Source organism: Mustela nivalis, assembly GCF_964662115.1.
Source record: "Mustela nivalis genome assembly, chromosome: X".
NCBI classification, from domain to species: domain Eukaryota; kingdom Metazoa; phylum Chordata; class Mammalia; order Carnivora; family Mustelidae; genus Mustela; species Mustela nivalis.
The window spans coordinates 11,341,994-11,352,334 of NC_139040.1; the positions used below are offsets into that span (position 1 = coordinate 11,341,994).

The window sequence follows — 10,341 nt, forward strand, 5'->3', positions numbered from 1 at the left end:
TTTCAGTGCTGATGGGCCGGACGAATATGACAGCTCTCTACCCCTGGAGCTGAAAATTCACATCCCCCAACTCTTCAGTGAGCCCTCACAGAAGAGCAATCAATCATTCTTATTTTCCCAGTTTCCTGATCAGGACCCTGTGTTCACCCTGCCTGGGTAAACCTTTTATCTCAGGGTGGGGGTTCTTAGAACTAAAGTAAAGTAGGGGAAAGTTCAGCCCTTGGGCACAGGGGTCTGAGATGGCTGTCAGAGCTAAGATGGCTGTACTTATGCTAAGGCTAAACCTGAGGTGGGATGACCTTAATTTTTCTTGGCCTCCATAGCTTGTCCACTGGGAGCAAAGCACAGCCTTCAGAGGAGAAGACAGTGAAGAGCTGGTCAGTAGGCCAGGTTCCAGAATTGGACAGGAGGGTACACTGGGGAAGATAAGGGGGAAGGTGCTGTAATTTAAGAAATTGCTAGAACTGGACCCAAATTCTAGCAGCTGGGCAGAATCAGCTATTAAGTTATCATTGGGTTCAGAGCAGGAGGACACTAGATGAATAAAGTGTAGTCAATTCCCAAATTATGTTTTATTCTCATTTCTTCTTCCTTCTTTAGGGGCCAGCTTTTAGTACCTTGTCACATAGCCCTTCTTTTTGCTGCCTGAGAAACATTATGGAGTACTGAGAATTGGCTAAGAGACAGAAAACCTGCCTCAGACTATGAGTAGAACCAACATGGGCCCTAGATAAATTCAGACCACGGTCTAGTCCCAGCCCCATCACTTACTAGCAGTATAATCTTGGGGAAATTACCCATTGCTATGAACCTTAGATTCATCATCTGTATATGTGCTGCCAAAGCAAGCACAGATTCATCATCTATAAAATGCATTTGATGAGCCCTGTCTTTTAAGACTGCTGGAATGTATGTAAAGTATCTTGTACAGTGCCTGGCATTTATCAGGTCTTTAGTGAACAGCAGTTATTTCTAATAGTATTTTGTCCCCAGGCCCTACTGCCCTCTTCTCTGGGATTTTGTGTCCATCCAGGACATCTCAGATAGTATGTAGCTAAATAGGAGTCAGAATGTCAAATTAGGTAAAAATGTTGCTTCACCAAATAAAATGCATTAAATTTTCCCTTAGAGGATATATAATTTGGCTCTGAGTTAGTCTTTCTTAGCTGATATAACTCAAAGGGTTCTAAAATTTGAGTCAAAGACCAACTCCTTCCTCCCCTCCTAGCTATTCATCCATCCAGAACACTATTTTCACTCATTTCTCTCCCACCGAGACCTAGTTATGCTTAGATTTAGCCAAATTACACTCAAGATAACCTTTAATGTTCTTTTAATGAAGTGGGCTCTGGCTCTCTCTGGCTAGGGAAAAGGGCTAACTTAGTGACTTCTGGATACCACCTCAAGGGAATATCCCCCTATTCTCAAGAAATCATTTCAGATGATGTATGTAAAACACCTAGTTCAGTGCACTGTGTTAACTGCACTGAGACAAGAGTTCAGAATATTTTCCAAACTTGTTCCAGGTGAAGATTTCTCTAACTTATCCATGATAAAAAAGGAACTACTACACAATTTTCTATTCCTAGAAATAGAAATTTTCTATTCTAGACTTTTCTGTCACTTCTAGAACACATCACCTGACAGTTCGGCCCCTGCTACCACCCAAAGCAGGAACTGCAGTTTCCCAAAGCCCTAAATTGCCTCAGCTTTGGGCATTTCTACTTGACTGCCCACATCTGGATAGCCACTTCATCACTCCTTGTTCTTACTTGTTCTTTAGGTATTAGAAGACATCTCACCATTTTCCTGATGACTGCTGCTCCTAGCATTTACCATTTTATGATTAAGGATGTCTTGTTTATCCTACTATTTCCACTATTAACACAGTGCTTTCCAAGGAGAAAATATCTAATTAATCTTTGGCGAATAAAAGAGTCTGTAAGCAGGGTTTTTTACAAGAAGATTTATTAAGATTATGCCTACTTTCTTCAGTAAGCCAAGCAAACCCAGGTAGGTTTCTTTTAATTTTACAGAACAATAAATTGAAGTGGTTAAGGGAATGCAAAAATTAACCACCTTTACATTTTTTTCATATTTCAAAGGAAATTCCTATTCCAGTATCATGTTATCTTGTTCCAGATCATAAAATAAGAGGGAAGGTCCCCCAGTTTGTTTTATAAAATATCAAAATTCATATTCTTAAATCTGATAAACAATAGATGTGTGACAAATTCATTTATATACTTCAATTCTAAAACTAATACACCCTATATATTTAAAAAACAGCATTTGAAGAACATCAAGAGGGGGAAAAAAATAAACCTCCAAATCATCCATATAGAACAGGAACACAAAGTTCTATACTGTGTTCTCCCTAGCTTGACCCTAACCCTCCTCCATTCAGAGCCAAGACTTTCCTCTTCAAATACAGAGTGAATATTCGGGCTCACTCTTCAGTTGGGGCAGAAGAAGCTGCTGACCAATGCTGTGCAATGAACGTGGTAGCAGTATTATCTACAGACTCAGTTCTGGCCTGGGCCCTCCCTTCCTCATCTCTTAAAGCCTCCTCATACCAGCATGAGAAAGAAATGGGGTCGGTCCCTTTGATCTTAGCCAAAAACTCCAGAACTTTCATCTTACTGGTTTCAGCATGAGCCCTGGGACCCCACAGGAATTCATAGTGTGGAGGATGGCTGTTAAGCACCTGCCGATACTCCAGGTAATTCTCCTGCACCCAATCTGTGGTGATGAGCTTCCTGGGTTCCCCATAAATGAAATGCTCCCTCCCAGCATATACTCCTATCATATTCAGGAAATCCCAGATGTCTTCCTCAGGGGCACAATTGCCCTCTATGAAGATCACACCCAGGATGATTATCAGGAGACCATTTTTAGGCATGCTCTGGTTGTCACTAAGCATCTCATCATGGGTGAGGTCCAGTGAGTTGACAAGGACATAGGAGTGGGTGGTGGGGTCCACTTCCTTTACATCAATGCCAGAGATCACCTCCAAACACTTAGAAGCTTTCTTGAAGATCACAGGGAATTTTTCCTTATATTTTTCGACAACAACCTTCAGCATTTCTGCCTTTGTGATGGGCTCCTTCAATCGATACTTGAGGATCATGAAATGCACCAAATCAGCCACCCCCTCATCTAGTGGGTCTCTGGGCAAAGATTCATTGTCTGTTGAGGTCTCCAGAGAACCTGTATCCTCTACTTCTTGGCTATTGGAGACTTCCTCTGATGTGTTCCATGATGCAGAGAAGGAGCAGAAGGAGCTCTGAGGACTCTGGGGAGGACTCAGTGTTGCAGCAGACTCCTCTTCCTCCTCCTTCTCTGGGGAGAGTGGAATCACAGGAGAGGAAGGCGGGGAGGAGGAAGTGGAGGGGTAGGAGAAGTTGAAAGAGCAAGAGGAAACAGAGGAAGTCTCCTCCTTGTCCTCAGCTATGAGAACATCTGCCACTTTTAGACCTTGTATCTCAATTTGGGTTTGAAAGTCTGGCTCAAATGCAAGGCGTAGACGCTTTGGAGAGTGAGGCATGATGACTCCTGTTGGCAGTACCAAGAAGTATGAGCCAGACAGTGGGAGATGGGGTACCACAGACCTATGGGAGGGAGGAAGGTGGTCAGCGGTCTCAGCAGAGAAACACACACTGGGCAGCTCTAACAAAAGCCAACTTACAGGCTCTTTGTGGGGGTGGGGGGTGGTGCTGTAGGGCCTCAGAGAGCTTCTGTCTTCCTGGATGGTTTGTTTCCTAGAAACCTACAGGAGGATATGAGAAAGCTCTTCAGGGTGCAGCCAGCCAGCTCAGCTCAAGTTTTCCTCCCTCTGCTTTCCTGGGTCTGGCCCCTTCAGAGCAAGCATTCACCTCCCTGAGACCACCATGATGGGACTGGCAGGATACCATATCTGTTCACTATGCCCCAGGGCATCCCAGAGCTGACAGCAGGGCAGGGTAGGGCTGGGTATGCCTTCAGTCCTCACTCAGGGTCCCTAGCTTAAACTCTGGCAGAGACTGGGACGCCTCCCTCTGCTGACCTGATGTATCTCCTCCTCAGAGCGAGACCCTCACCTTCCTGAGAACCCCTGCACAAAAAAGAAGAAGAACCTTATCTTGCCACCTTTGCTAGATCCTTCCAGTACTACAAGCAAGGGGAGGGCCCCACCTGTTCTGTGGTGGGGTTCCCCTCAATTCTGCCTTCATGGCACTCATCTTTACTCCTGGAACAGCCCAGGCTACTCCCTGCTGACTGACTATCACCCCTCAGGCCATGACCTCACCTCTCTGGGACACTTCCCTTACCTTGGAAAGTGAGGACATACTATATCCAGGCAACCCTGCTTGGTTGTCCCAGGGCTGAGAAAAGAAGTGAGCCAGTCTTTATGGGGTCTCTTCTTTCTGACATGGGAAGTACCTTTGTTCTTCACCAAAGGTCCTTACCTTGACTCCTGGTAGAGCTTGGGACTCCTCCCTCTTCTGACCTGATGTGGCTTCTTCAACTGACCTGTCTTCACACTCAAACAATGGACCTCATCTCCAAGTCCCTCAAGACAAAAGTGTAGAGACATCACAGCCAGTCACCACTTCCCAGGGTCTCCCAAGGGCTGATAGCAAGGGCTAGGTTCCATCTGTCTCAGATTGGGGGGGGGGTGTCCCTCTGTCTTCCTCAAGGTATTCTTTACTCATGACAGGGCCTGGGCCCACTCCATCTGGTGACCTGAAATCAACCTCTCAGACTAAGGTCTCACTTCCCAGAAACTCTTCCACCTACCCCATGCAGGAAGTGATGTACCACATCTGGACATCCTAGCCAGATCCTCCCAGAGTGGGGACAGGGTGAAGTTTCTGTGAGGCTCCTTCTGTCTGGTTGGGGGTACCCTCAGTCTTCCTTCAAGGTCCTTAACTTACCTTGACTTGTCACAGATCCTGGGACTCCTCCCTCTGAAGTCACCAGCTCAGACCAAGCCCTTCACCTCCCTGGAATACTCCAAACAAAAGTAAAAAGACACCAAACCCAGCCACTCCTACCTGGGGTCCATTCCAGCATGGAAAATACACCAAGTCCTCCCTCAGGATATTTGTACTTCTGGAAAGGCCTGTCCTACTCTCTGCTGACTTGAAGTCTCCCCCTCCAAAGAAGACCTCAGCTCTATGAGCCACTCTATCCCCTTGATTCCTGGTACAGTCTGTAGCAGAAGTGAGAGTTCCTCCCACCTAGCCACCCTGCTCACACTTCCAGGGCTGTGATTCTGTGGCATCCTTCTTTTTAGGGGAGGGGAGGTGGTTTCAGGCTTCACCAAGGGTCCTTAACTTGATTCCTGACAGAGCCTGGGTCTCCTCCCTCTTCTGAACTGATGTGTCATCTCCTCAGACCAAGGTCTTCACCTCTCTAAGACTCTCCCCCAGACAAAAGGAAATGTCACATCTATCCAACCTTGCCTGTGGACTCCTGGGGTTGACAGAAGGGGCAGGGCAGGGCTAGGACCTCCTCTCTCTTGGGGCATTTTCAAGATAGACCAAGACCACATCTACCTAGGGTGGAAGGTCCTCTCCATCCTCCCTCATGGTCCTCTCCTTGATGCCTGGTAGGGTCTGGACTGTATCCTCTATTAACCTGAGGTTATAACCCTCAGAAAAAGCCTCACCTCCCTCAGACTCCCAAAGTGGGAATGGGGAAGCACTATATTTGGCAACCCTGCTGTGTGGCCTCCCAGGGTTCATGCAGGGGCAAGTTTCTGCAAGACCTCTGTCTTTAGGATGAGAGGTCCTCTAAATCCTCCCTCAGAGTCCTCCTCTTGACACCTGGCAGGGCTCAGGATTCCTTTGCTGCACTCAGGCTATACCCATCAGACCAAGGTCTTCGCTTCCCTTGGACCCCCAACCAGAAAAAAATGGAGGGGTGGCCACATCCAGTAACTATGTCCCTGGTCCTCCCATGTTGACAGCAAGGGTGGAGAAGCACTGGGTCCCGTCTGCTCTGGTGACAGGGGTGTCCTGAGTCCTTTAATTGAACCCTGATGGGGCCTGGGACTCCTCCCTTTAAGAAGCTGCCCTTGCCCCTTCACCCTTGAGACCTATGTCCTCGTTCCCCTGAGAACCTCCTGCCACCCCCAGGACTCACAGCAGGAGCTGAATCCCGTCTGTTCTGCAGTGGGAGGAGATCGTCCTTCTTCCCTTAAGGTACTCATACCGCCCCTTCAGACGAAGGCCTCACTGCCATGAGACAAGCCGCCCCACATCGTGGAGGAACTGAGGGCACAGGGCGTCGGCCCACCACGGCCTGAGTCCTCCCGTGGCTGCCAGCGGGGGCAGAGTGGAGCCCTCTGTCTGCAGTAGAAGGTGCCATCACCCGCGCAAATCTATTCATCTTTATTCCTGACAGGGCCTGCATCGCCTCCCTTCTGCTGACCTGAGGATGGCCCCTCCCCCACGGGCAACATCTCCTCGAGATGCCAGAGAAGTCAGTCAGGGGGAGAAAGAATTGTCCCTGTGCTCCACAGCCCTGCTCGTCTCCTCAGGGCCGACACGAGGAGGGGCTGGCTCCTAACGGAGCCTCCACTATCTGGACTGGGAGGTCCCTGCACTGTCCCCTCACGGTGCCCACCTTGAGGCCTCACGGGGCCTAGGAATCCTCCCTCTACTGACCTGAGCCCACACCCCTCAGGAAAAGCCTCGTTGCCTCAGGCTCCAAGATGCACGTCGGGGTACACCACGCCCGGATACACCACACCTGGGCCCTGCGTGGAGCCTTCGGGGCAGACAACAGGGTCGGGGCGGAGGGCTGGGGGCACCCCTTCCGCGGCGGGGGCTCCCCTCAGTCCTTTCTCAGGGTCCTCGTTTTAACGCCTGCCGGGGCCTGGGGCTCCTCCCTCCCGCAAGCCGAATCGGCCTCCCTGAGGAAAAGCCTCGCGTCCCTCAGACCCCCAAGATCGACGTCCGGATAAAACACGCACGGGGCCCTGAGCAGAGCATTCTGGGAAGACGCTAGGAGCGGGGCGGGGGCCGCGCACCCATTCTGTGGTGACAGGCCCCCACCCTGGGGTGCTCACCTCGTGCGGGCAAGCCAGGGACGCGTCCCTCCGCCGCCCCGAGTCCAGCTCTAACTAGCCTCGCGTCCCTCAGACGCCCCAAATGGAAGCCGAGACAGAACACTCGGAAGCCAGGCCTGAGGCTCCTCAGCGCCCACAGCGAGCGCGGCGGGCTTTGCCCGCGCACCCCCGCCCTGCGCCGCCACCTCACGGCCTCATCTGCAGTGAGCGGAGGCTCCGCTGTCCTTCCGGGGCCTCACCCCCTGCCGGGAAACGCCTGAGGCGGTCCCGCTGCGGACCGGAGTCGGAGGCGCCTCACACAAAGCGTCCTGACCCTCGGACGCCCGCACCGCTGTCACCACAGGCCCTGTCTGACCCGTCTGGGCTTTCCCCGGGTTGACGGTGGGCGGGTCTCCGCCCCCAGTTCTGCGGAGGGGCGCCTCCACCTCCTCCCTCAGGGTCCTCACCTCGACGCCTCACAGAGCCTGGGATTCCGCCCTCTCCGGACGTAACTCCTCACCCCTGACAGAAAGCCCCAGGGGCTCCAGAATCCCAAGACGAAAGTCGGGAAACTCCGCATTCGAGCACCCGTACCCGGGCTTTCCAGGACCGAGGGAACCCGCAGGCCAGAGCTCGGCCCCCACCCTCTGCCACCGGAAGCTTCCGCCTTCTCCCTCAGAGCAAGCCTCAAGCCCCTCACTCTCCTCACACGGTAGTCCAGACACGCCACATACGGGAACTCCACCCGGGGTCTCCCCGGGATGATCGCAGGGGCAAGGAGGGGGCAGAGCTAGAGGCCCTCTATAGGCGGTGGGTGGTGCCTTCACACCTTCCCGCCAAAGCCTTCACCTCAGTGATTGGCCAGACCTACGACTCCTCCCTCTCTGGTGATCTGAAGCCCCACCCCTCAGCTCTCAGAGGTCAGGACACCGAACATCCGGGGACCCTGCCTGGTCTTCTCAGGGTTGGCAGTAAGGGCAGAGGCAGTGGGGGGGGGGGCTTTATCTATGGGGGCCTTCCTTCTCTCCCCATTCAGGGTCCTCCTCTAGTGCCAGCAAGGCCTGGGACTCGTCCCTCCCCTGACAGAGTCAGACCCCCTCAGACGAAGCCTCACACCCCCCGAGTCACAAGAGGAAAGTTCCTCCAAATCCGACCACCCATGCCCGGGACTTTCCAGGACTGATGGCACCGGCAGGATAGAGCTCGGCCCCCACCCCATGCCAGGGGAAGCCTCCCCCTTCCCACTTTGGGGTCTTCACCTCGAAGTCGGGCAGAGCCTAGGAGTCCTCTCTGTTCTGACCCAAGTCTGCTCGGCTCAGAGCAAGCCTCAAGTCCCTCACACTCCTCACACGAAAGTCCAGACACGCCACAAACGGGAACTCTGCCCGGGGTCCCCCCGGGATGACTGCAGAGGGCGAGGCGGGCTAGAGGCCCTTTATAGGCGATGGGTGGTGCCTTCCCGCCTTCCCGCCAAAGCCTTCACCTCAGTGATTGGCTAAACCTATGACTCCTCCCTCTCTGGTGATCTGAAGCCCCACCCCTCAGCTCTCAGAGGTCAGGACACCGAACATCCGGGGACCCTGCCTGGTCTTCTCAGGGTTGACATTAAGGGCAAGGTGGCAGTGGGGGCCCCTTTATCTGTGGAGCTGCCCTCACCCCCCGTCAGGGTCCTCCTCTAGTGCCAGCAAGGCCTGGGACTCGTCCCTCCCCTGACAGAGTCAGACCCCCTCAGACGAAGCCTCACACCCTCCGCGTCCTAAGACGAAAGTTCCTCCAAATCCGACCACCCGTGCCCGGGACTTTCCAGGACTGATGGCACCGGCAGGATAGAGCTCGCCCCCCCCCCCATGCCAGGGGAAGCCTCCCCCTTCCCGCTTTAGGGTCCTCACCTCGAACTCGGGCAGAGCCTACGAGTCCTCTCTGTTCTGACCCAAGTCTGCTCGGCTCAGAGCAAGCCTCAAGTCCCTCACACGCCTCACACGAAAGTCCAGACACACCACATATGGGAACTCGCTTGGGGTCTCCCTGCGGTGACTGCGTGGGCAGGGCGAGACCAGGACCCTACGTCTGGGGTGGGGAAACCCCTCCGTCCTAGCTCAGGGGCCTCCTCTTGACTCCCGGCACAGCCTTAGCCACTTCTCTCTCTGGAGCTGAGCTCACCGGCCCCAGAAGACTGTCTGTCCCCTTTCCGAGAACATCAACATGAAAGTGAGGGAGCATCTTATGGGCTATTTGGCACCGGGGCAACTGAGGGTTGACGTCAGGGGCAGGGCAAGCTCCGTGTCACCACCCTGCCGTCTGAGATTGTAGACAAACCTTGGGACGTGTCCAAAGCGTTTGTATCTACTACTGACAGGGCTTGCTTGTCCTCCCTTTTGCAGACCTGATGCACCCCTCAGCCCAAGGCCCTTGTTTCCCTGAGACGCCCTCTATGCAAAGAGGGGGCACTTCTGCCTGACTGACCTGCCTGGGCTCCCCCGTTCTCGTTACATAGGCAGCTTTCTGTGGGTCCCCCTCAGTCTGGGGAGTCTTCTCAACCGTTCCTTAAGATCCTCCTCTGGATGCCTGGCAGAGCCAGAGTCCCCTCCCTTCTCCTGACAGGAAACTGGGCCCCTCACATCAAAGTTCTCACCTCTCTCTGATGCCCTAGTGGAACATCAGGGGAACACCCCATTTGGCTGCCATGCTCTGGGGCCTCCCAGGGCCCAAAGCAGGCAAAAGACTAGATTCTGTGGCACTTCTGTCTGGGCCCTGGGTCTATTTAGTCCTCCCTCAGGATCCTCACCTTGATGTCTAGCCAAGACCAGCCCCCCCCGCCTTGGATTCTGTGGGATACCCTCTGTTCTGGAATGGGCGGACCCCTTCGCTCTCTCTTGAGGGTCCTCATCTTGTACCCTGGCTTCCCTATTTAATACCATGTAGGAAATTCCCCTTCCTACCAGCTCTGAACATTTGCTCACGTGCAACTCTGACAGAGAATGGTTTCAGGTTCCAAGCTAGATGCCAGGGGCAGTAGTAGCAGCACCCATGACAGAGAAGCACAACTTCCCTTGAGGTTTCTCCACCAACCAGACTTAGACATTGGAAACTTTTTATTCTAAAAAATTTACTTTCTACATAGAAGAGGCTGAACAGCATGATTTTGGAAGGTCCTACCTCTTTTGAGTTTATCTGATATTGCATTGTCCAGGGCAGTGATTTTCTTTCTTATGACTTTCATTTGTAGTGAGAAATATATCATGCATGGTACATCTCTCCAAAATGTACATGTAATATATTTTTTTTCATCAAAAAATACCTACCCT

At 52.6% G+C, this 10,341-nt stretch overlaps 1 pseudogene across 1 annotated transcript; it reads right to left on the reverse strand.

Annotated features, from left to right (window-relative positions):
* Nucleotides 1-2,018: 2,018 nt before the first annotated feature.
* LOC309855705 (melanoma-associated antigen 10 pseudogene) lies at nucleotides 2,019-8,427 on the reverse strand (annotated as a pseudogene). The gene is made up of 5 exons (XR_014316623.1): nucleotides 8,296-8,427; nucleotides 4,917-4,985; nucleotides 4,449-4,552; nucleotides 3,689-3,769; nucleotides 2,019-3,611 (listed from the first exon to the last, which is right to left on the reverse strand). The product of XR_014316623.1 is annotated as a melanoma-associated antigen 10 pseudogene (transcript).
* Between the last annotated feature and the right edge of the window lie 1,914 nt (nucleotides 8,428-10,341).